Raw genomic sequence first — 27,728 nt, forward strand, 5'->3', positions numbered from 1 at the left:
GAATAATCCTCCCACTTATTAACATATGAAGCTTCCGAGACCATAAAACTGACAGCTCCCACACCTCGCAGCCTCTCTTCCAAGTGAAACAGCCGCCCTCTGGCTGTGGAAAACGTATCCCTCTGAATGAATCTACTTTTACTCAACCGTGGCTCACCCTTGAATTCTTTCCTGTGCGAAGCCAAGGACCCTCACTTGGCGAGATGTGTCCCAGGGATTCAGCGCAGACCTAGGGTATGGCCATCCTCTCACCCCACGTTTTTTCTTGTGTCATTAGGACTAAAGAAGAAAATATGGGGCAGGACTAAGTCTGAAGGACACTGTTGTGCCAAGATTTCCACCTCAATGCCTTCCTGAAACAGCCCCTTAGTGCAGAATACTAATTTTACTCGTAAAGGGAAAAAAACCTGGAAATGCTTTTTAAAAATCTGTTGTCTTGTGTTCTGGGAAGTTCCTACCGACACTCGATTTCCGCTTGTGACTTGAATCCTCGTATCAGGTGATGTTACTTCCTACAGCCAGGACCTCCAACCTAAGCAGCTTACATCTCACATTAAAAAGTAGATGTCTTTGTGGTTGCTGCCAAAGAATTTAGGAGTCCATTTGAAGTGTTATCATTCTAAGAAAATATATTTCCATACGCAGTTGGGATGAAAACTGTATGAAATCCCTTTAAAACAAGGTGCTTTGTAATAACGATGTTTGAAGCTACAATTCTGTTTCTTCCCTTAGCCTGTCTTATCTTAAGCCATATGTTGCTGTAAATTAAAAGAAAGGGGCATTTAAACCAAATGGTTTCTCTGAATAGCATTAATCCCGTCAAGAGCAGTTTGTGACAAAAACTAAAACAAAAGTTGTGCCTTTTAAGCACAACAAACGTAAACATCTGAACTATTTCTGCTGTCTCTTAAATATTAAGACGTAACACATTTGTGATATTTGTTGACATTTGTTATACTTCTGATGAACAATTAGCCTGCAAGAATATTAACAGGAAATTCCATTCATGAGATAAGCAGCTGTTCCTGCAAAGCTTCAGCCAGATCATGGGACCAAAAATCTTCTTTATGCAACTGCTATTTGTTGAATAGTCAGCATTCCTTACGTATCCAAAAGGAGATGCTTTTGAGAATAACTTTTAAAGCTAATTTTGACTCAATATTTCCTAAGGAAAAAAATAAGTTTTATGATTAATTTGGACTCAGGCTTGCAGTTTGTAAACTGTGAGGGTTTAATAGTGTCCTTAATCACCATGTAAATTTCAACAACTCACTCCAGTAATTTCCAACATGTAATGCAGAATCATGACGCCAGTCTTAAGGTCCCTAATTCCACAGTGCAGCCGAGGGCATTCTTATTTCATTCTTGAAGCAAAAGGCTAAGAGTGCCTACCATTATGTGAAATGCTGTCTTTTTCAAAAATGTGACTCTCTTCCAGCGATTAAAACGTTTAACGTCACGGTCACATTGCAACATTAATTTAGCATCCTCTAAATTGCTAGGAATGCGTCTCCAAAAGACCAGGAGGAAAAGGACTGCTAAGCAGGTAGATTACATGTTGTCACAGACTTGAGGACAGTTCTGTGGAAGTGCTAGAAAGGCAACACATTCTTCACTGAGGGGCAAGGGTTTTATCAAAGATTCACTCACAAATCATCAATCACCAAATCCTGAGCACCATTCCCATTAGCCACGTCCTCTTTATCCCAGCGGTTTCAGCTCCTCCTCTTTTCTACCCCATGATGGACAAAAAGGGAAATCCGGTGGAGGGGGGGGTTATTTTAAAGTAAGAGCAAAAGGCCATCACTGTGTTCCTTTCAGGAAAACAGTTCTGAGCAGGCATTCCTAATCTGTGAGCACTTACTTACAAGTTATACACACGTGCCACTCTGAAGTAGTGCATTAAGTAGCAGTAGAATTTAGTGTCTTCTTTTTTCAAATAAAAGAGTGTACATCTGCAGCCAATTTTCTTCTAATATTTTCTCGCATACTTTTCAGTGTACAAGCCTCCTCTGCAACTTGTGAGACCAATGCTGAAAACAGACACCAGAGCAAACTTTCTGAAATGATGTCAGATCGTAATTAAGACCCTTCCTGAAGTCCTGCGATTTTATGGTCCTTAGCTTTTACTTTAAAATAAACCCAAAGCCGTTCTGGATTTCCTTTTTGGCTCCCTGTAGCCTCAGATCTGGCTCTAAAGATAAACAGGTATCTACTCAGATAAGCAGACCCCACATGTCTCCATCCTCACCCTCATCTCCCCACCCCCCCACCCCAGCCCTCTGCTCCAGCCCTGCTGAACTTTGGGCAGCAAAGGAGTTAAGACAGAAAAGGCGGCAGTTCCTGACTGCCAGATGCCAAGTTATTTTCCAGTTGAGAACACCCCTGAGGTTTGATTGGCCAGAAGTCTGAACTACAACTTTTGAGGATGATTAAGAAGTTCCCTTTCACTGAAGGTGGCCAAGAGGTACGAACTTCCAGTTATGAGATTAAATAAGTCCTGGGGATGTAGTGGACAGCATGGTGACTGTCGTTAATGGTCCTGTATTGTACATTTGAAAGTTGCTAGGAGAGTAATCTTTAAAGTTCTCTACATAGGGAAAATTTTTTGTAACTATGTGTGGTGATGGATGTTAATTAAACTAATTGTGGTCATCATTTTGCAATTTAAACATACACCAAAATCATTATGTTAAACTGACACAATGTTGTATGTCAATTATATCTCAACCAAATATATATACAAATAATCATAATAGTACGTGCCTCTTTTAAGAATTCTTAAATCCTGGAGAGTCAGGTGAGTCCTGCTATTTGACAGATGGGACGCGGGCCCACGCATCTTCTAACTGGTTCCAACTGGTTATAACTATAAACTGTAAATCCAAAAGGTAATCCCAACATATACCCCAAGACCTTCACTATTCCCCATCATTCACATGATTTCAACCAGCTTCTCTCAAATTTAATAGGATTGAATATATACAACAGATAAACAGAAAGGACCTCCTGTATAGTACAGGGAATTATATTCAACATCTTGTAATAACCTGTAATGGGAAAGAATCTGAAATAGAATATGTATATGTATATGTATATGTATAACTGAATCACTTTGCTGTACACCTGAAACTAGCACAACATTGTAAACCAACTATATTTCGAAAGAAAGGAAGAAAGGAAGAAAGGAAGAAAGGAAGAAAGGAAGAAAGGAAGAAAGAAAGAAAGAAAGAAAGAAAGAAAGAAAGAAAGAAAGAAAGAGAGGAAGGGAGGAAGGAAGGAAAATACTCTTAGGGAGAAGATGAGGCTCTGAGGGTGTAATTTGGAAGCAAACTACCAGAAGGTAGTTCAACAGCTTTGCTTATTTAGTGGAAGAGAATTAGATGGATGCGGGGGGCGGGGGCAGGAAAGGCAGGTGGGGAAGGAGAGAAGGGAGGCAGAGAACAGAAAGAGATCTCAGCAGAACAGTGGAGGAATGGAATTAGAGTTGGTGGAAATGCCCAAGAAATGTTTTGCAGACCAGGGGAGTGGATTATTCACTTTTAAATTAATTGCTCCCTGGCCCTGCAATGCAACCTTCCTTGTCATCAAGTCACCAACGGAAATCTACTGCACACAGCTGCATCGTATATTGCATTTTAATGGAAGGAGCAAATAATCCAAGGTTGTGGCCCATGTTTGGGTTGATTCCAAGGAAAAGATAAAGGAACAGCTGCAAGACGCAGAGAGGAGAACACAAATTCAGCAGAAGCTGGACCCTGAAAGCAGAGGTGACGAGGACTGTGACACCAGGACTGGAGAGAAGTTTTGGCAACAGGGCTGAACTTCCTCGTAGGTGGGGAGTTTGAGCAGATCTGAGCCAGATCTAAGAAGGGCAGGGAGGCTAGCCCAGCTGAGATCTGCTTTACTCAGATATGTGACCCCATGGTGTCTGCAATCTTTGAGAGCCTAAACTAAGAACTCCACAGGGACAGGAGGATAAGGCATTCATTTTCTCCCAGCAGAGCAAAGTGCCTGCTTCACAAGAGGTAATGGAAGAATATTAATACACTACTTTACAGCTTCTAATAAGTACTGAGAAGTTATTTATCATAGTTGGTGGCCTAAGATTCTGCGATTGCTAACCTAAACGATTTATTATCTAAAGGCCCTCCAGGTTCTTAAATTTATTATATAATAAGAGTATATTATAGCATTATATTTACATTATTAAACTTTTTTCCTGGGATTAAAACATTCTTTTATGGTATCAAGCAGTGTGCCACTCCCTTGAGATCCCCATCATTCTTCAGAGTAGTAATAAACATCCTGAAGAAGTTTGGGTCCCAGGTACCTACCAGGGTCAGAAGATGACCAGTCCTGTAGGGACTGTCACGGGCTGAATTGTGTTCCTGCCCCCTCCAACCCCCAAATTCATACATTGAAGTCCTAACTGCCAGTACTTGAGGATAAGATGGTTTGGGGAGATAGGGCCATTAAAGAGGTAATGAAGGTAACACAAGGTCGTATGGGTGGACCCTAATCCAATCTTACCTCTGTCCTCATAAGAAGAGGAAATTCAGATCCAAACTTGCGTGAACACAGAGCAAAGACCACGCGAAGACACAGCCCAGAGCTGGCCATCTGCAAGCCAGGGAGAGAAGCCTCAGAAGAAACCAGCCCTGCCAGCGCCTTGGCCTTGGACTTCTAGCCTCCAGATCTGTGAGAAAATCAAGTTCTGTGGTTTGAGCCCCCCAGTCCATGGTATTGTGTTATGGCCGTCCTAGAGAATGAATCCAGGGATCAAATTTTCCTAACTGCAAATTTGGAGATGTGGCCTGTCAAGTACAAGAGATTTATAGAATCAAGTAACTGGAATATCCTCTATTTGAAACCCAGCCACACCTAATCTGTGGTCCCACTTCCGAAGAGGACGTGACTTAATCCTAGAGAACTATTTCTCCTCAATTCTTTACAAAAGAGAGTTCTACTACCACCACTGGAAATGTACCAAGTCCCAATTTTGAAAATGAGGCTTTCCCACCATGCATCATTTTGACGCCATTTAAAAACCAAACCAAACCTAATTTAGAGAGAATTAGGGGCAGAAATCCATGGACTTTTTGTCCTTAGCATATAAGTGTGGACTAAATGGTTATAAGCACACGTTGTTCTACTTTTAGGCAAGAGGAAACCTAAGAACCCTGAATGCCTTCAAGAAGACAAATCCTGTAAGAGAAATAGCATAGACCAGCATTTGCAGACTCTGAGGCCAACCAACAGCATAATTAGCAAACACTGGGGGGCAGAGGTGGAAAGAGATGATTTTAAACTAAATATTTTTTAAGATCCAACTCAAGGAATAACTTGGAATCTGTTAACTGTAGTTGATACAGTACATATTAAACACAATGCCCATTTTCTCCTTTAGAGCTAGAATTAAAAATCAAATCTCTTATTAATATGCCCAACACAAAAATACCCATATATATTTTATATATATACGTACATATATATGTATGTGTATATATGTGTGTGTGTGTGTGTGTATATATATATATATTTAAAATTCCATTAGATCCAAAGAAAATAATGCAACAAGTACAATCCTTATCAAATGCAAGCCAGGTGTGAATTGGGGGGGGAGGGAGGTAGGTAGATAGGTTTACTTATGTATTTTTTTAATGGAGATACTGGGGATTGAACCCAGAACCTCATGCATGGTAGACACACACTCTACCTCTGAGCTACACCCTCCTCCCCAGGTGTGAGTTTTTTCTTAACCTTTTGCCAGAAAACTTCAGACTTACAGACTATATTATAAAGCTGCATCTCCAGTCTCTCCACAGGCTACAGAAATATAGCTAAATAACAAAGAAAATGAAATCATAAATGTTTCTGAAGGACATACAATTATTTGACAAAGTGTAACCAAATTACAAAATTGCTCAATTCACAAGAGCCAATGAAGACAATGAGGAAAAACAAGCCAGAGAAAAAGAAATTGTATCAACTGTTCTTAAGCAGACGAGGAGGGGAAACCCATGTTAAATCCTTGAAAAGTTTTACCCAGAAAAACCTGTGTGTTTACAAAGGTGGGAAGGTAGCTGGTAGCCTCCATTCCCCGGGAACAGTACCAAAACAGAAAGATGAGTGGGTAAAATGTTGGGAGCAATTCTCCCTAATCCGCCCCTTCCCCATTTAAAGGAAAGCCAGCCCAAGGGAACAGGTAGTGTGTCCCTGGGGACATGAGTGGAATGTTTCCCTGGAACATGAATTTCAACCTCTCTGCCCACTGCCACTCACCCACAGGGACTATAAAGAGAAAAAAGAATGTGCATGAAAGCCCGTAATTGTCTCTACTAACAAATAGGGGTTCCTAAGGATGAAAGACAAAAGAGAAATAAGACAAAAAGCAAAGAGATTGCAGGGGTGCAAAGCATGAGGTGGCACAGACGCCTCACTGAAAATCCTCACCCTCTCTTCAGGTTAAAATTGCCATCAAGAGGGAGATGAAAGAGGCTCCACTCCTCACTAGCTGTGTGACGTTGGGCAGGTTACTTAACATCTCTCAGCATCAGTTTCCTCATCTGTAAAATGGGAATTCTGATACCTACGAACAAAGATACAATGAGTTAATATATAGAAAGTACTTAGAAAAGTGCAGGGCACATAATGAACACTATGTGAGTGTTTACTATTACTATTATTATTATTATTATTATTACTATTATTGTCAAAGTCCATAAACCTTCCTTCTCTTTTTCTCCTCTGGCTGGGATGGGTGTGGGAGGACCCATCATGGACCACCTAAGCTCCAGCACTGATTGCCCCTGTCTGTCCATGACTGTGTACTTAAGCAGCCCCGGGAGGAGATTTATTTGAGGGATCCCCACTGCCAACACCAGTCATCAACTCCTCTTTCAGTAGCCAATTGTGTTTTGGTCATTTCTAAACAGTCTGTTTCTGTCCTTCCTGCTCTGGTGTCTTGCAAGAACATCACCACCCTAAGCCAGTTCCTTCTGTCATACCCCTGCATAATTTGCCACTGGAGTGTGGTACATCAAAGCACCACAAAACTTCTGTCTTCACTTTCTGCTTTAGATACATTAGCATCCCGACCCAACCTGTGCCTGTGTCTTTTCCTTCATTCCTTCTGAATTAACGCAGCAATCTTGCATGTGTAAATTTCACACATTACAGTTTTCATCTTCTTTTTAGCCTCCTTCTCCATTCCTGTGATTCTTAAGAACAAAGAATAGGAAAACAGCTCAAAAATAATGCCATGATGTAGCACACTGTGCTCATTGTGCACCCTTTTGTGAACAAGTTTCCTAAAGTTGTGCAGTCTGCCACCTGAACAACCTTATGCAGCAACTCTGCTGACATGATTTCTCACGGACTGTAATATGGTACATTGGAAGTACAGTAGAGAGACTGCTCAACTCTGTTTGGGAAGATTCAGGGAAAGGTGCTCAAAACAAGCAGTCGTTGACCTGGACTTTGAGGCATAAGTAGGGATTCTCCATTCTTCCAAAGGTCTGGGGAGGGTGTTGTAGGTAGAAGTGTGTAAAAGGGCATCGAAAAGTAAAACAGTGCAACTCCCTAGTATTACAAGATTAGCAAGGACTGGGGAACATCTAGAGCAGAGGGGATAATGGGAGGCACAGCTGGAGGTGAAGCCGAAGATACAATCCTGTGGGGACCTGCATGCTACGCCAAAACATTTGAGAGTGTGAGCAGCCTGGGGGGAGGCAGTTACACAGGATCAGACTTGTGCCTCAGAAAGATCTCCATAGCAGTGTAAATGCCTGACGGGCTGGGCTGACCCGCGAGACCTTTTGGAAGCTCTCATCATAGTCCACGATCTACAGATGAGTATCAATACTGATTAATGCAGAGATTCCAAAAACATGTAAGAGATCCAGTAGACAAGCCATATTGCCTAATTCAGATAGAGAGCAAAATGAAGGATATTAGGATAAACATCAGAACCCTAACCTTGGTAACTGAGTAAAGGATAGTACTTTTTACCAGTTCTGAAAGATTAGAGGAAAAGTAGTTCTGAAAGGATTGAAATAAGTTGAGTTAGAAGAACTCTTGAGGCATGCAGAAAAATATACCGAATGACCAGCTGGTATTCTGGGTCTGGAGTTCAAGAAAAAGATCTGTATTTGATTTCAACGTCATTAGAAAAGATGAAAGCTTGTGAAAATAAGAAGTAGAGATGGCTACTGTGGGTTGTTGTATGAACTTTGTGAAGGAAAATAAACAAAATGCAAGACTTTGTAAAGGAAAATAGACAAAATGCAAGATGGAGGAGGATATTTTTTCCTGCTGAAGCTTGAAAATATAAATGGATGCAAGAGACAAGAAATAGGCAAGAAGGAAGACTGAAATACGAGAACGATGGAATCACTGGGACCAGATCAGGGAAGGCACGTGATGAAGCGCACAGTTGAGAGGGTTCTTCTAGAACAGAGACCTTTCTGGAACTCCAAGCTCACTCAGGCGTAGGTTGGAAAATGAGGGCACTCATATCTAGAAACTCGAGTTTCTCCAGAAAATAGGAAATCAGTCATTCATTAGTTGCCATTTTTTCAATAAAGATTTTCTGAGCAGCTGCTAAGTACCCTGGCACCACAAGCATAATCTTGGTTCTCTTAGAGCTTACAGTCTGATGGAGTGGCAGGCATTAATCCAAAATTCCAACAAGTAAATGTAAAATCGCAAGTGTGGCACATGCTGTGAGGATTTGCATGGTGCAGTAAGAGTTCAAAGCAAAAGAAATTGACCTACTAAGGTATCAACAAAGCCATCTTTGCTAGGATAACGCAAGTAGGACGTGCCACTTGAGGAAGAGAGATGACTCCAATCCACAAGTTGGAGTAAACTAGAGAAAAAATAGAAGGAAATTTCAGCATCCACAAAAGTCCAGTGAAAGTGTTGGGTATTGGAAGAACCACAGTGAAAAGACAGGCAATGTGGCTAGAGCAGAAAAAGTGAGGTAGGACATGAGGAAAGGTCAAGCTGGAGACAGAACAGGCAAGACCTTGTAGGACACATCAGGAAGGCAGTCCGCAAAGTCCTGGGAAGCCATTGCGGAATTTTCAGAGGGGCTGGAGGCAGAGGGAACAAGATCACATTTGCGTTTCATGAAGTTGATGTTGGCTGTAGCCCAGAGAACAGAAGAGTCAGGAGAGGATAAAATGGACCCATTTCTGTAACCCTGGGAAGAAATGACTATAGCTCAAAACAGGTGGGCGTGGTGAAAACTGAGAGTTGATGTCAAGAGATATGTATGAAGTGAAATTCCATAAGACAAGGTGACAGAGTGTTGAGGTTTTGGATTTCCAGTCGGTGCCAAAATGAGGTACACTGCAGATGGGCTGGATTTGGGGGAACAATCATGAGTTTACTTCTAGATGTACTGATTTTAATGTGTCTTTGAGACATTCAAGATAGACTGCCAGACAAAGGGGTCTGGATCCCAAAGGAGAAGTCTAATCTGTAGATATAAAGTGTTGGCATCACTAGAGTCACCTTGTTTATTGAAAGATTATAGAAGAAAGGCGAGGGCCCCAGACAGAATTCTGAGGAGCTCAGACATTCAGTGGATGCATAGAAGATGGTGAGACGGTGCAGAGAAAGCAGAACTGGCCAGAAAGATTAGAAGAAAATGAAGATAATTTTGTGGCATGAGAAATAAGAGATGAGAACATTCTAGAAGATATCTAAGAATGTTGCTAGGAAGAAAGACGGGAGTAGAAATGTCCACTGAGTTGACACAGAATTTGGTCATGGAGCCAGAAATTACATGGAGGCAGAGTGAGAAATGAGCGAAAGAAGAGGAAAAAGGAGGTAGTAAATAGGGACCATTTGACCAAGAAAGCTGGCTGAGTCAGCAGTGGAGAACCAGAAGGATAAAGGCTGAGAAGATGCCTTGAGGAAAGAGGGAAAATTTAGCCGAGCCGCTGAGTGTTATTAAAGACAGGGCTGACCTAGAACAAGTAAATATAATGAACTGGGGAGACAGACTTCCATTAATTTGTGGTGGCACCAGTGTGCCTGGGTCGGCAATTCTTTCTTGCTATTATAGGCTGAACTTAGATGGGAAATACCAAATTGTGGTTGCAAAAGAAAAAGAAAAAAGAAGAAGAAAACAACAGCAAGGAGACAATGAAGTTGAGAGGCTGGAGAGAAAGCAGCTCAAATTGTCCTTGGGACCCAGGATCCATATGGAAGGAATTGTGGTAGCAGGAAGCTGATCATTCAGCCAAGAATGAATGAGTCAAGGAATTAGGGACCTCAATAGGGACAAGAGCCATGTTTAGGGGAAAGGCAGCATCAAGAGAGCTGAACTGGTAGATGAAGTGGTGCTCTCATCCTTATATCTATGCCCCCTTCTCTGGCTAGACTATTACTTGCTTTTGGTTCTGTACATTTCGGGCCAGAACATCAAGCAGTTAATGTCCACTAGAAGCAGGCCTCAGCCAAGGGCTGATGGGAATTGGTGAATCACTGCCCAGCTCCTTTTCCCTTCCTCCAGGTAGGATAACTCTAAGGGATGTTCTGCTTCCTTTTCCTCCTTGTCTCAGTCACCCCTCTCCCCTGCTGGGATTACCTCCCAATAAACTACTTTTACTGGAATCTGTCTTCAGGGTTTACTTCTTGGGAGATTCAAACCAAAACATTTAGGCTATTGCTGTTGGAGTTTTCAGAGGTGACACTGTTTGGCAGTAAAAAGGTACAGGGTGTGCTAGTGAAAGAGGGATGCTGAAATGTAGTTGGGGGTAAAGGCACTGATTCTGAGACCAAGAAGCCTTAGAGGTCACCATGTCCGGGGTTAGCCACATGGATGTCAAATCGACCCTATACGTAGATGGTGACCCAGAGAAGACCATGAACCAAGTACCAAGGTGTTCTATAATGTGGGAGAAAGATCAGAAGACCAGTAGATGACAGTGATCCACAGGGGTACAGGGTGGATTATGTGGATGGCATGACCCAAAACAAAGAGGATTTCTACCCGAGGGAAAAGGAGTAATAGCCAGGCACAGGAAAGGGGATTGAGGACAGTGTTGACACCCTCTTTCAGATAAAAGATACTATAGACTATAGGAGAGAGAGCAGAACCCACTTATTCAAGTAAAATTGTCCCTATGGGAGGACAACAGATTAGTCTACAATGGGCTGAAGATATAAAGAAATTCTTTGCAACAGCAAAACCAGGAGGTTCCAGAAGCACAATTGAAAGGTTTTGGATGGAGGTCAACAGGAAGGTCCATAGAGAAGGGTATGCATTTGGGGGAGAAACATCAACCAGAGGTTGTGTATTTTTTGCTTGTTCATTTTGAACCTATAATTTATTTTTTTGTATTGAAGTATAGTTGATGTATAATATTATATAAATTATAGGTGTAAGATAAAGTGATTCACAATTTTTAATGGTTATACTCCATTTATAGTTATTATAAAATGATGGCTCTATTTCCCATGTTGTACAATATATCCTTGAACTTATCTTATACCCAACAGTTTGTACCTCACTCCACCACCCCATACCTCCCCCTTTCCTCTCCCCAGTGGTAATCACTAGTTTGTTCTCTATGTCTATGAGTTTGCTACTTTTTTTTGTTACATTCACTAGTTTGGTGTATTTTTTTAGATTCCACTTATAAATTATATCATACAGTATTTGTCTTTCTCTGTCTGACCTATGTCACTTAGCATAATGCCCTCCAAGTCCATCTATGTTGCTGCAAATGGCAACATTTACTTCTTTTTATGGCTGAGTAATATTCCATTGCATATATATATATATATATATATATATACACACCACATCTTCTTTATCCATTTGTCTACTGATGGACACTTAGGTTGCTTCCATAGCTTGGCTATGGTAAATAAGGCTACCGAGCACATTGGAGTGCATGTGTCTTTTCAAATTAGGGTTTTGGGGGTTTTTTTGGAAATATATCCAGGGGTGGAATTGCTGGGTCAAACAGTGAGGTTGTGTATTTTGAGCAGTGCCCTGGAGTGAAACTCTCCAACCATCTTCTAAGGCAGCACCTGGGAACCTGAGGCCCATGGTCACATGACCCGTGTGTGGTGGAACTGGAGACACTGAACCAGGCAGTCTGGCTCTAGAGGCCGGGCTGTCTCTAGCCACTATTCCTTGCTTGCCCTGAGTTTCAGGGCTCCAAAGACTCCCTCAAAGGCAGGAGCAGGAATTTATGCTTACATCATGCAATACTTTAAAACAGATGGTGCACAATACGTAATTGTGTGGAAATATGCAAAATAATGAAACAGTCAAATACAACCAGCCCATTTTCAGGTACATGGTCTTTATCTCCTCCTCCTCCTCCTTTTTTTTAAAACTGAAGTATAGTTGATTTACAATGTTGTGTTAGTTCCTAGTATACAGCACAATGATTCATTTTATATATATGTATTCTTTTTCGTATTTCTTTTCATTATAGGTTATTACAAGCTTTTGAATATAGTTCCCTGTGCTATACAGTAGGACCTTGTTGTTTATCTATTCTATATGTAGTAGTTTATATCTGTTAATCCCAAACTCCTAATTTATCCCTCTCCCCATTTCTCTTTGGTAACCTAAGCTTGTTTTCTATCTCTGTCTTTTTGTTTTGTAAATAAGTTCATTTGCATTATTTTTTTAGATTCCACAGATAAATGATGTCATAAGATATTTGTCTTTCTCTGTCTGACTTACTTCACTTAGTATGATAAACTCTAAGTCCATCCATGTTGCTACAAATGGCATTATTTCATTCTTTTTTATGACTGAGTAATGCACAGTAATGACTGTGGTATATATATGTGTGTATATATATATACACACATATATATACACACACACACACACACCCCCCACAACTTCTTTATCCAGTCATCTGTCGATGGACATTCAGGTTGTTTCCATGTCTTGGCTATTGTAAATAATGCCGCTATTTTGTCTTTTTAAATAATAGTTTTCTCCAGATACATGCCCAGGAGTGGGAGTGCTGGATCTTAGAGTAAGTCTATGTTTAGTTTTTTAAGGAACCTACATACTGTTCTCCATAGTGACTGCACCAAATTACATCCCCACCAGCAGTGCAGGAGGGTCCCTTTTCTCCACAGCCTCTCCAGGATTTTTCATTTGTGGACTTTTGAATGATCACCATTCTGACTGGTGTGAGGTGAGATCTCATTGTAGTTTTGCATTTCTCTGATAATTAGCAATATTGAGCGTCTTTTCCTGTGCCTGTTGGCCATCTGCATGCCTTCATTGGAGAACTGTCCCTTTAGGTCTTCTGCCCATTTTGGATGGGGTTGTTTGTTGCTTTGTTGTTGTTGTTGTTGACATTGAGTTGATTGAGCTGTTTGTATATTCCGGAGGTTAAGCCCTTGCCGTTTGCAAATATTTTCTCCCGTTCCGTAGGTTGTCTTTTCATTTTGTTTATGGTTTTTTTTTTTACTGTGCATTAGCATAAAAGTTTAATTAGGTCTCATTTGTTTATTTTTGCTTTTATTTCTATTGCCTGGGTAGACTGACCTAGGAAAACATTGCTACCATTTACGTCAGAGAATGTTTTGCCTTTCTTCTCATTCCTTTTAAATTCAGACTTCCTTACCACCACCTCTACCCTATCAAAGTAAATAGAATTTAGCATCCAAAAGGCTGACGTTAAAAGGATTATTACTATCTTTCCAGGGCTTGTTTCAAAAAGGAGTCTGCTGTGCAGCCAGCCACTCCTGTGTTGGGTTCAGTCCATGTTCCTTGATGCATCACAGAAGTCAGTGTAGAACATTTTAATCTAATAATCTCCTGCATGGGAGGAAGCAAGACTCTTGGAGAGATGGGATGAGTCCCATGGTGGGCCCGGCAGTGTTTAGGACAGACATTCCCTTGCCTCCCCAGGAATGAAAGCTCATGCCCCCAGCTTCTGTCTGGGCCCAGACTCCCAATGTGTGGCCCCCACAAGGACTGCCACGGCTAAAAGGAGATTCTTCACTCAGGGTGACATCCCCTTCTTGCAATACCCGCATCCAGTGACTGATTCACGAGAGTTATAAAGGCCGAGACCCTTGCCCCAAGATGTGTCAACTCTGAGGGCCACCTTGTTTTGTTTTCAGAGCTCCTGGAGGGATGGGTCAGCGCCTTAGTCAGGCTGCATCCCAGCTCAGCTTCCCTCACTTAATCCTGTGTCCTCCCTCCCTTTTGTACAGGTGTCCATGTCAAAAACTCCCCCGAATAAACACCCTTCAGGTAATCTCCATCACTGAGTTCCGAGGAGCCACAAATGATATGGCTCCTGAAAAAGTAAAACTTCAAGAAGTCTGATTTGATTCTGCAAAACTGGTTGATAGAAAATATAATGCCATTTGCTAGGTATTCAAAGGGGGAGGGGAAAAGGCCTGTACTCTCTCCCAAGGACTTGGAATTGAACTCCCATCTCACATTTTCTCAGAAGAAGAAATAATCTGAAGACTCGAGATACAGTATGATTAGAATTCATCAGACTCAGATTTTAGCCTCCATCCTGACTTTTGCGGGGATAAACAGCTTCATCGTCTTGGGTCTCAATGTGCTCATATAATTAGATGATTCCTTAGGTACCTGGTCCCACTAACAGGATAACACCGGCTGCCATTGTTTGAAAATATATCATATTCTGACATCCTGAAATTCTAAGACATGATTCATCGCTTCTCAGAAGGTTAAAACATCATCTCAAACAGAACTATTTTGTTGGGGAATATAAAGACATGTTCTAAACCATAAAATTTAGACCCTTAAAACCTTTTTCACCTCAAGCTACCTTCAAATATAAATACAGGTTGTCTCTAATTTTTAAACAAGTTGTGCTATAAAACTTTGTAATTCAAAATCCATTTCCCCCATGGAACCAAGAGTATAAGTGAAGGTTAGTTCTGTTCAGTAAAAATATTTCTGTATGCCAATCACATGTCAGACCCCAGGCACAAAGAGGTTGCAGTGGGAAATTTCCCAAGTCAGAGCACAGAAGCCTATTCAATTTGTAAAGGATTCTAGAGACTTCTAGCCATCACTTGTAATAATTTTTTTTTTACTAAGGAAAAGTCATCTTCTTAGTCAGAACTTTGGAAATCAGAAACTCATTTCTCTTCCACCCTTGTAGTGAATAGGGAAGGTCAGTAGATGCTTCCAGAAAGCCGAAACTTGCTTAATAGAAAACGCAGCCCAACATGTTTATTACCACACAAGATTAAAAAGGACAGCTGAAAATTGTGTTTCCAACTTCAGTGATGGGTTTGGGGTTGTCTTCTCATATCACCACGATATCACCAAGCAATCTTCAAACACCAGCTGGCTGTCCAGCAATTCAACTCAATTCTGACACTCTCCATCAGGAGACACTGTCAGATCCCACAGGTTAAGGGCTCAGTCCCACAGGACTGCCCCCACTTCAGGCACCAAAAGCAAGTCCAGATCATCACCGGGGCTTCTGATTGACCAGCTGTAGATCAGAGGTTCCAACAACCCCCTCCTCGCGTTCAATTAATTTGGTAGTGCAGCTTACAGAACTCAGAGACACATTTTACTTACTAGATCGTCGGTTTACTATAAAAGGATACAATTCAGGAACAACCAGATGGAAGAGATGCACGGGACAAAACAAGGGGAAAGGACTCAGAGCTTCCATGATGTCTCAACAACTCAGAAGCTCTCTGAGCCCCATCTTTTTGGATTTTTATGGAGCCTTCTTTATAGGCATGATTGATCAAATCATTGGCCATTGATGATGGATTCAACATCTAGTCCTTCTGCCCTCCTCAGAAATCAGGGTGGGAGAGAAAGTTCCAACCCATTATTCATGGTTAGTTTTTCTGGCAACCAGCCCCCATCCTTATGTGCTCTCCAAAACTTACCTTATTAACGTAAACCCAGTTGTGCTGGAAAGGGGCTTATTATGAATAATAAGACACCCATGGCACTGAAATGATTTCACAAACTGAGGGAAAGAGGCCAAATAGGATGACAAAAGATACTTTCTTTGCTCTTATCACTCAGGAAATTCCAAGGGTTTTGGGAGCTATGAACCAGGAACCCTGGATGAAGACCAAATATACATAAGAAATGTATTTCTTCTTATAAATCACAGTATCAGCAGAAACATAAGAGTATTTTCCAAGTTATCATCAACAGATGCTTCCAAGGGGTCCGCAGTTGTATGTTTGGGTAACAGTAAGTTTTAACAGGTGTACTTGCTGGAGAACTCATCAAGTGCCTCCATGTATTCTCTTTTATATCTCTAAAAGGTGAAAACTGTAGGAAGCCATTTCTCGAGTTTTTTGGTTTGGTTTTGTTTTCTTTTATTTTTAAATGGAGGCACTGAGGATTGAACCCAGGACCGCATGCATGGTAAGCACGCACTCTACCACTGAGCTATACCCTACCCCCAGTTTCTAAAGTTTTTTGACTACAGAGCCATTCTGTGCTCAGTATTTCTCTCAGAGCTGAGAGTGGGCTAGCTCTCTTGATTTCCCCAGGACTGGGGGCCATTCCTAGGCTGCATGAACTTTCAGGACTGAAACTGGGACAGTTCTGGAAAAACCAGGACAGCTGGTCCCCCAGCCTAAAGAAGCCCTACACACAGCCTGGAGGATATTGCTCAAGGTCAGTAACTTTGGGGAGCTTGGGATCAAGAAAAAAAGGGTTGTTGCCCCCATGAAGGCAGAAGGGCTGGAACCTGCTACTCCATCCCTGCGACCCCGCTTCTACCGCCAGTTCCTCTGTATGAGCTGATCTCAGTCAAGTGTCCAGACCTTAAACTAGACAGTAGTGGGCCTGGAATTGCCCTGTGTTGTAATACTGAGGAGTCTACGTAAGAAGGAAATCCATGCTCTATCTCCAGATAAACTGAAGCTTAAGAAATCTGTGACCCACCCAAAGTTCTGAAAGAAGAATGCTAGAGTCAGAAACCAGTGTTAAATGAGGAGAAGCTCTGATTTCCCCAGTTCACTTCCACCTGCTATGACGATTGAAATAGCTAGAAGAAAACAAAAGGCCAAGGTAGGTCACAATTCTGTCTCAACCAGCTCGAGGAGGTGCGAGCCCTACACCCCTGCTTAGCTTGTTCTAAAGAACATCTCCCTATAAATTGGAACAACTGGACAGTTGAACCCGGAAGAGATTCCACGGCGGGCCCCCACATTCATGTACCTTTCATGCTATCATGTCTGGAACGTCATTTGAATACATTTGCAGCAAGAGCATCCTTAGATTGTAGCTTGCATCCTCCAGCAGGGGCTTCCTAACTGTGTGTGGATTTTGTGAATCGCAGGCCAGCAGGGCTCTCCCTGGCGTCTGTGTGTGCGTGCACGCCCGCCCCGTCCCAGAGGGAACTCGGGCTCTGTGTACGGACAGCAAAGACCGCAATTTACATTCAGGACCCAGGACAAAGCCCTCCACACGGTAGGCGCGCAATAAACGTTTTCCCAAATGAATGCAGCTGCATACTTCATTCTGGGGCTCTCGTAGCTGTTTATATGACCACGTGACCAGCTACCTAAAACAGACTAAAACGGGGGAAGCACAGACAGATCCAAAAAGGGTGCTGGATCATTGGATCCTGTGTTCCCTGTTTGTGGCCAAAACAGAAGTCCTTTAGTTGCTGTGGGGATCCCAGGATCCCAGAGACACTCTTTGTGAAAAATCCCCCCAAAGGAGCAATTACACCAGCACCCCTAACAGCCTCCCACTTCACTTTTTGCAGAAGCCTGCATCCTAAATTCACCTTGTTTGTTTTTCAAAACCTTGAAATAGAGGATGCCATCACCCACAGCAGTTTCCCACAGAGATCTGTGTCATGCCTGGGTCATAGGTCAGAGAGGAGGCCCTTGACTCGGGGCTCCCGGGGCTCTCTCCCAAAGAAGGGTGGCGTCACTCTAAGTGATGAATTTGGGGGGAAAACGTTTGCTGGAGGAAGTGTGTTGCACAATCGTTAGGTCAGGATGCAGAATCTATCACAAGCATTCCATCGTCTGCTTATTTTAATGCCTCTAAACAGTGAGAAGTTAAAATTTGGGGTAACAAGGCGTGCTCATTACTTTGAATAAGTAGTGTTTTACACAGGCTGACCAAGGGCTTTTGGCAAGCAGCCAGTAGCCGAAAAGACATAAACACAAGTAGACTGAGAATAATTTTCATTTTATTTCCACTCGGATGTATAACAAACTATTTCCACTGATGTTTGTTATTCTCAAGAGGCATCTATAAAGCCATAGAGTTCCACGGGGGTTACGTTTAGTGAGAAGTCATTAGTCATGACTCAGCTGGTCAGAAGAGTAAGACAACTTAAAATAAGGGTCAGAATAACATTTACCAAAAGAGCAAAAATGAGGAAAAAAGAGCATCTCATAATCCGACAGGTTACTTTTAATGACTTTATTGACTCTCTAATTCGCTGTGAGATTTTGCTCAGTTCTCTTGTTAAAGGGTCAGCATGAAAGAGTGTTTTTTTCAATGGGAGACTCTGGGATATTTATTAAAAGGTCACACACACACAGAGCGATTGCTGTCCTCCCATTAACATGCAGTAGATTGGCACAAGTATCTCATGTGTTTCTTGTGAAACTGGCTTTTCGGCTGGCTTTTCAAAATACGTCTCAGTCCAGGTTGTTCTATGACAGGGAGAGTAACGCTGTCCATGTGGAAATATTCTCTACGCCGGCCAAAATAAATCATTTTAAAATTCCAAAGAAGAGGGTGACATATTTTTCATCTTTGCCTCCAGGTTTGATGAAAATTAAAAGCAGACTTTATGAGGAGATACTACAGTTTCCTAACGAGGGCAAAAGCATTTACAGTGACAACAGACCCTTGGGAAGTTCTTGCACTTTGTGAAACAATGGTTAGGGTGGAATTTATCTTTCTGCACTTCACGTGTTTAAAAACAGCTGTTTTCTGTTTGGGGGTTTTATTTTTGAAAGAAACTTACCCCCCCCAAATTTCTTGCCAGTCATAATGGCTTTTGTCCATGCCATTTGGGAAATGCAATTGTGATTTTCCGATTTATCCATTTATTACAAATATCATAAAACAAATGAGGCACTTATGCCCAACATTACTGCTGTCTGGTGGAAAAATGACTCTAACTTTCATATTCTGGCATAGGGACCAATCCCCTAAAATACTCCTTTTGTAGGGGAGGGTACAGCTCAAGTGGTAGAGCACATGTTTAGGATATATGAGCTCCTTGGCTCAAGCCCCAGTACCTCCTCCAAAGCTAAAAATAAATAAATAACCCTAATTACCTCCCTCCCTCACCCCCCCAAAAAAATTTAAAAATAAAATAAAATAAAATACTCCTTTTAATTACTGTCCAAAAACACAGAAAATGTTTAGAATGATTTCTCTTTAGCTGAATGAGAGAGAATTACCTTTCATTTTAAATTACTTAACCATGTCTGCAGTCATGTGTTTGAACAGGTAGTAGATGAGGCTATGGGCTAAAGTCTATTTCTTCTTTCTTGAGACTTTGAGCTTTTCTCTGCCTTTAGAGCTGATTTTCATTAAGACACTTCAAGAAACCAGATGTCACAATGTTTCGTTAAGGGTTGGAAAATTTCAAGGGTTTGTTTTTGTAGTTGCTTTGCTTTGGACCCTGAAAAATACAAGCCTTTGTGACACTCGATGTGGTTCCTAAGAAAAATGCAGCAAAACAACAACAAAGCTTGCCCCACCCGTGAGGTTTGAGTTACAATATTTAAAAAAAAAAAAATCAAAGACTTCAAGTTCAAATTAGAAAGCAAATAACTCATATACACGTGATTGCATTAAAAAGAAGTTTAATTGAATTAGGCAAACTAAAGAGACATCAATTAAGATGGTGATCTGTCCTCAGTCAAACGTTTGCTGCAGAGCAAATTATCTCAAAATGGAGTGCCATCTAAGCCCAGTTCTTTATTTAGTTCACAAGGACATGGGTCAGTAATTTGGTTTGGGCTCAGCTGGGTGATTCTTCTGTGTTCTCTGCTACAGTCACACATGTATCTGTGATCAGCTGTTGGTTTGAGGTTGGTGGGTGGGTCCTCTGGAGGCTGGCTCTCCCCCGCTCGCCTCATTCACATGTCTGGCAGTTGGCTGGTTTTTGACTGGGGCACCATGGTTGTCTTCCACGTGGCATCTCATCTTGCAGGCGGTTAGCTCCGGCTGGCATAGGAAGAGAGAGCGCGCAAAAGTTGCAAGGCCTCTTGAGTCTTAGGATCAGAACTGACACAGATTATTTCCACCGCATGCTGTTGATCAAAGAAAGTCACAAGTTCAGCTCAGACTCAAGAGATGGAGAAACAGACTTCCCCTCTTGATGGGAGGATACACGTTCACACAGCAAGGGCACAGATGCAGGGAGGGACAGAATTTGTGGCCATTTTTACACTCCACCACACTATCAAACTGCTAGTTTAAACTCAAGGAGAACCAGCAGAACTTAGAATGTTTAGAATCATGATTAGAATCATGGAGTATGTACCTAAACGTGGAATTGCTGGGTCATATGCCTATAGTTTTGATAGCAGAAAACAAGGCTTTAGAAGATACGATTTGCACTAGTTCATTCACTGCCATCTCCTAAGGCCAGAGACCAGTCTACACTTTTCTTTGCATCGTCAGCGCCCAACACAGTGCCTGGCACCTAACAGGAGTTCAAGTAGTGTTGTCCTGGAAAGAGATTGTTGTATGACGTACTAATGTGTAGGATGGGAGGGGAGATTGTAACAAAATAGCTTTGTGTCTTGAGATGCAAATCTCCTGGTCCATTGTAAGCTGTAGTAAAAAAATCACATGTTTATATATCCTGCATTATAATGGTCACACACACCGCACACACAGCATATATGTCATAGGAAAGCACTTTATTAAATTCATATGCACACATTGTGAGCGCTTACTGTGAACACATTGTGAGAATTATCACTTAATCCTCCTACATGTGAATTTCCACTTCTGGACAGATCAATTTCTTGCCAGACATGGGGCAGGACTTCCCTCCTTGCACACCTTTATATGCTTTTTCTCTACTTTTGCCACATGGTTTCATCACTTTAAAGAGCAGGAGAACCGAAGGTACAACTGTAAGTGTTGCTTCCTACTTAGCATTTTTTTCAAATGTTTATAAAACGTAAAAGCCATTCTTTGCCCACAAGGTGGTACAAAAACCAGAAGAGGGCCAGATGCGACCCACGGCAGTGCCTTCCAGACGTCTGCGTGTATCACACTGTACCGTTAAGTGTTATAATTCGAGAATGAATTTTAATTATATTTTAATGAAAAGGCTGACCCTGTGCGTTTTCATAGACAGGAAATACATGTCATAAATGCTTCTTAGGAATGTGGGCATCTGGAGCACAAAGTGTAAATGCCTGTGATGGTAGACGATTACAGATGCTGTCAAGGTGTCTCTTGATTCTGGAGTTCTAGAAACAGAAATAAAAAAATGAAAAACAATTACGTGCCGCTCGGTGAACTTAGACAAAGAAGGAAGGAGACAGGTGACTCAGAGTGGAGACAGGAGGATGAGTTCCAGGAGATGGGACAGAAGTAAAGAAAAGTAGACAGAAACACGCAGGGGCAGATTTAACTGGAAGTTTAACCATAGGATGGAGCTGGAGAACAGAAGCCAGAAGAAAGGGGCTCCAGGAACGGATGGACTTGATAAACATCCCAGCTTTCGGTGAGAAAATACCAGCTTGCGCTGAAAATGAGAAAATGGTCTGACGTCTTACACTAATTTTTACATTCTTGGCCTAGGGTGAGATTCAAACAGCAGTCCTACTGGCCTGGAAGAGATCTTCAAAAGCACATCTTGATGGTATCGTTTTGTTTTTGCTTTCCTTCAAACCTCTCGAGGCCAACTCCCATTCTCTCTTTGTAGCCCCCTGAAAACGCTGGTCGCTGTGGCTTTTGATCACAGTTACAGATGTGAAATCCCTCCTCTTTAATTCAAGTCCAAGTCCACTAATTTTGTCCTCTGCGAAACTGACGAAAAGCTGGGGCATGTTCCCCGCATTAGGACCTGCCATGCACCTAACGATTATCACTAAGCCTCCCTCAGCCTGCTTGTCTCCGGGCCAAACGATCCCGACCTTCTGAGCCTTTTTAGCACAAAACTAATCGTCATCCTTTGCAACATTTTTGTGCCTCTGGTTTCTTCACATCCTTTCTTTAACAACAGGGACGAAAAAACAAACAAAAAATGTTTTCTAGGAAAGTTTGGACTGAGGTGGAACACTTAGAGGAAAAACATGGGACGAACAAGAAGGATTCCTTAGGGGAGGGTCAGCACTCAGTGGCAGAGCGCACACTTAGCATGCATGAGTCATGTGGGTTCAATCCCCAGCACTGCCAGTAAAAAGGAAAAAAATAAAGGAGTCCTTAAACCGTTCCTGTTTCTCTTCCCACATCTCAGTATCATGATGACTTTCTCTCACAGAACTGGATCATTTCTGAGGAATACTCACTTCGTAAACTGAGTCCACCCCACCCGGGCCATTTTGCCACCAAACGTGTTCCCATAATAATCCCAACAGCAGCAGTGACAGTGGTGCCTCCTTTGTTGCGCATCCTGACCCTGAGCAGTAGGTCAGTCGTGACCCACATTTCACAGGGAAGGATGCCACTTGGAGAGGTTCTGGAACTGGCTGAGATGATCCCTCTCCTGCGCGGTGAAGTCTGCAGCTGGATCCCTGGTTTCCACTCTTGAGCTACTCCCAGTGTTGTATTCCCTTCTCGGCGTCTATCTGTGGATTGTAACTAATGTTATCTCTTTTCGTAGCTATTTGCTTAATTCGTGTCCCTCAGCATATATGTCCTTCAACAACATGCCTGATTTATCAAAGTCATTTCCAACTGTATGCCGGCTCTCCATCTGGAGAATTGGCAGCTCCATCTAAGTAAGTAACATCTGCAGTTATCTTTTCATTATCTTCATTCCTACCATAAAAGCTTAAAAGTTGAAACTTTAAATTACGGATGTTAAAGGCAATAAGAGCTAACACTGTATTCTAGACACTGTTGTGGGCACGTTATATACCTTAACCCTCTCTGCAGCCCCAAGAGGTGGACATTCTTTTTCCTTCTAACGTTACAGATTGAGGCACAGAGAGGGTGAGTAACGTGCCCAAGGTCACTCAGCTGGAAAGTTGGCCCCGTATCTTTACAAGTTGCCTTAGATTCACAAAATGTTCTATGTGTATCTTGTTGCCAATTCTCTTTTAAACAATACCTTTCTAATCAGGAATTTTAGGGGGGGAAATTGGATCTTTTACCAAATGTAATTTGCCCATTTTTCTGCTAGTGGTAATTTAGGTTTCTAACCTTTTGTTACTTGGAGGAAAAAACGTATCTCTAAAATTATTGTTTGCATTGTTTCAAGATATATATACAGGAGGAGGAGGACTAGCAAGAGCCTGCCAAGCATCGAAGTCAGGGTAATGGTTACCTAGGAGGTAGGGCTTGCGAAGGAGATGCACAAAGCTTCAATCATATTTGTAATTTGTTTTCTTAGGCTTGGTGATGGTCATATGCATCTGTTTTTTACATTATTCTTTACCTCTTTTTGAATGTTTAAATTTATACAATTTTAAAAAGAGATGGAGAAGGAAATTAAATAGAAATAAATATAATATAGTAGAAAAACTGCTGATAGCCTGGGGATCTGACTTCTAGACCTTTTCTACAACAAACCAGCATCTGATAGCGATCAAGCTGCTCCTTCCAGACCCCTTCCCTCAACTATGAATGGAAAGCATTTCACTAGAACTGAGGTTGGCAAACTACAGCCCCTGTTTTTGTAAATAAAGTTTTATTGGAACACGGCCAAGACCATTTGTCTACCTGTTGTCCATGGCTGCTTTTATCCCAAGGTAGCAGAGCCGAGCATTTGCAACAAAGGCTGTGTGACCTGCAGAGTCTCAAGGATTTGCTGTCTGGGGCTTTACAGAGAACGTTTGCTGACCCCTACAGCAGAAAATCATCTCCTTCAGCTCGAAGATTTGACCATCCCAGGATAAGCAGGATAGCCAAGGCTTTTGCACCAATGGTGGACCGTGGACACCAGCCTTCTGCACAGACAAATCACTTTAAATAAGCTCATAAATTCAGATAAGATTGAAGAAACTTCAGGACTTTGGAGTCACACAGCAAAACCCTTCAATATCGTTCTGGGAGGGTACGAGCAGGCACACACCTCTTCCCCTGAATTGAGAGAAGGCAAGTCCATAGGCATCAAGCACAGATTCTCACAGTGTCGGGGTGGGGTGTGTCGTACAAGGTGCAAGCAGTTACACTTTGCTTTGCGGGTTTTACGGGGATGTTTTAGAATATGAGGATTTGGTCTTTGAATAGTTCCTCTTGTGAATAGAGGACTTATTTCTCTGTTCAGAGCAAGTCTCTCACTGAAAGAGCAGTACACACTCATGGTCAGGATCAGGAATTCAAGAGTCAGATGGCAAAGACTAGAATTGTGGCGTACGCCCTTTCTGCCTGTGCATCTTGGGCAGTTTATGTAATCTCACTAATTCTCAGTTTCCTCATCTGTGAAATGGAACCATGCCAGTATGGACCTCATTTAGTTGTTATGAGGACTAAATAGTATAATTCACAGTACATCACTGGGGATTATTACTAAATAAATGTTAGCCAATATTAACCAGACATGTTGAGGACACAACACAAATTCTGAGACGGGCTTAAAAGCACAGGAACTGGCATCCGCTTTCAGGACTAACAAAAGCCCTAGGAGAAGCATGGAAGATAGGAGGCCATTATAACATATCTGTAGCCGCTGGGACATAGGAGGCAAAGTTTCCTCAAGGCTACTGCATGGCGGTGGCATCCAGGAGACACAAAAAGAAAGCATGGATGGCATCCCCAAATGGACCCCTTCATCCGAAAGGGTTTGGACAGTTCCTGACCGGTCCATCAGGAGGAACACAAGGATCTCTTCCTGCCTTCACAAGTTTAACACGAAATAGTGACATTGACACACAGCCCACAAGCAGCCTTGGAATGAAAATAAGCACAAACGGAGGACATCACATAAAGTGTTCACAGTGGGACTTGGGGCAAGTTCCTGAGCCTCCCCAGGCCTCCACTTTTTCACAGGACGTCACTGTCCAGCAGACATATCATATGAGCTGCATGGATCATGTTCAATTTTCTAGTCGCATGACAGAAAATCAAAAGTAAGGTGTTTGTTAGGTACCATACTGGATTATGTTATTTATGACACACATAGCTCTTAGAAAACCACCGATCCTAACAGTACATTTTAGGGATGGGGTCAATGGGAAGGATGAAAGCTATATGTCATCAGTCCATATATGAAAATCTAAACCACGCCAGTAATTGGTATTTTATCTTGCCATATAGTAAAAGGGTAAGAATTTAGACTCAGAATCCAGGAGGGCTTCTAAGAGCCCTCAAAGAGGCTAAGGATTAGATTGATGAATGTGACTTTCAGCTGAAGAGACTGAGTTGGTTCTCCTTAAAAAGGGGGCTATTAGGTTTTCTTTGATTTCTTTTATGAGCATTTTGTAATCTAGCAAAAATCCTAAACAAGAATGTTCCTAGCAGTGCTATTCATAACAGCCAAAATGCAGAAATAACTCAGAAGTCCTTCAATGGGTGAGTGGTTAAACAAAGTGTGGTATAGACACACCATGGGATACAGCTCAGCACTGAAACAAATGAACTTTTGAGACATGCAACAATTTGGATAGCGCTCAAGGGAAATAGGCTGAGTGAAAAAGTTCATCTCCGAAGGTTACAGATCGTAGGAGTCTGTTTACACGACATTTTCAAAATAGCAAAATCATGGAGATAGAGAACAGGTTAATGGTTGCCACAAGGAAGAGATTGGTGGAGAAGTTGGGTGTCAGGTATAAAGGGGTAGCGGGTGGAAGTCTTTTGGTAATGGCACAATTCTGTATTCCGACTACACACACATGCACATGCGGTAAAATTGCATTGAACTTTATACACACACATGCATACACACACACACGAATGTTTGTAAAGCTGAATAAAGCTCTATGAATTGTACCAACGTCAGTTCCCTGGTTTTGCTAGTTTACTGTGGTTACGTAAGATGTAACCATGGTGGGGAGGCTAGGTGATGCGTTCACGGGATGTCTCTGTTTATTTTACTTGCAACTTCCTACAAACCTAGAGTTATTTCATTTTTTAATAAAGTACACGCAGAAAGAAAATATCTTTAGGGAAAGCAAGAGCTGCTTGGCAAAGCCGGACCCTGCCAATAGTGACTCCAGTAGCAACGCGGAGAACGGGCTTGACAGAAGCCCAGTGAAAAAGCAGATAAGCACTGAGCATCAGTTTCTTAAATCCAGAAATCAACGAAGGGGTGCAAGGAGAGAAATGACTGGTTTTGTGCAAACTCAAACAATACAGATTCCAGACCTCTGTGCTCCAGCTACAGGAGTTTATTACGTTCCAAATCCATAAAGGATGGTTTACGACCTGAATGAGCCAAGTTGTCTGCTGTTCATCAAAGGATGATGCAACACCTAATTTTAAAAGCCCACAGTTATGAAACCTATACAACGTGATTGTTTTTCTGCTTTCGTTAAGAGACAAATTACAATTAATCTGTTTCTTTTTAGGCGCTCTATTCTTACATCATGTATGTTAAAACATTGCTTTTTAATTTGTGTTTTCCTTTTCCTAATGGTAAAACATTCATAAATTTGAGGCTTAAATATTAGTCTCATTAAAACTAAACCCTGAAACTGCACAAGTTGGCAGAGTTTGCATTTCTTTTGACCTGTACACTTTGTGACCACTAGAGGGCTTCTTTCGTTCATGGTAGTGAAAACCATGTCTTCCATTTGGAATTTACAAACTTCTCACAAGGGGGAAAAAAAGAGTTGAAAACCCAGAGCCCCGTCCAAATACCAAGACTTGAGTGACTCTACAGTTTTGAAAAACATGGAATTTACTGAAGAACCTCTGTGGTATATACTTCAAAGCTTGGTTTCCTATTTTTAAACTTGGCATTCTACCTGATGGAAGCTAGCCAGCCACTTACAAAGCACGTTCATGATTTCATTTCCCAGTTGGTGAATGAAGCAGAGCCAAGCACCGTCTTTATTTTTGTTCATTTTATTATTAACATATCGAGCTCAGCATACTGCCGTGGTTCAGTAAGCCTTCTGCCACCAGTGGCCCCTTATTCATTATTTAAGATAATTCTGTCCTGCTCGAAAATGGATTTCCCTAAGTAAACCCCCACGCCCATGCCAACCCCTGTTTATAGATTTCAGTCCATTTGATGGTAAAGGACGTGTTTGGGAAGAAGGGCTCATATTGCTCCTGGGATGGAGCCCAAAGTTTTAGAAGAGGGTTTAGAGTCCAGGTTTCTAGAACACTGGAAGAGGAAGCTACTTTTAAGGGATTTGTAGACTTTGAAGCATGTTCTTGCTTTTAGGATTTGACCAGCTCATCCTCAACCCTGCCTACGGCTGCCTTCACCTCAGATATGCCGCTCCTAAAGTTTAGGTCCCATTCCTCTGTTATTTGACTACCAATGACAGCTCATAGAGTGAAAACTCGATACCCTGCTAAGCCAGAAGTTGTCATCATTAATTGATTCATCGCTCAATTTACAGAGCTCGCTGCATTACCTATCAAAGTTTTGCAAAGCACGTGCACGAAATAAAGGGTATGTCTTTCTCGC

This window comes from Vicugna pacos, chromosome 3 (assembly GCF_048564905.1).
Source record: "Vicugna pacos chromosome 3, VicPac4, whole genome shotgun sequence".
In the NCBI taxonomy this organism is placed as follows: Eukaryota; Metazoa; Chordata; class Mammalia; order Artiodactyla; family Camelidae; genus Vicugna; species Vicugna pacos.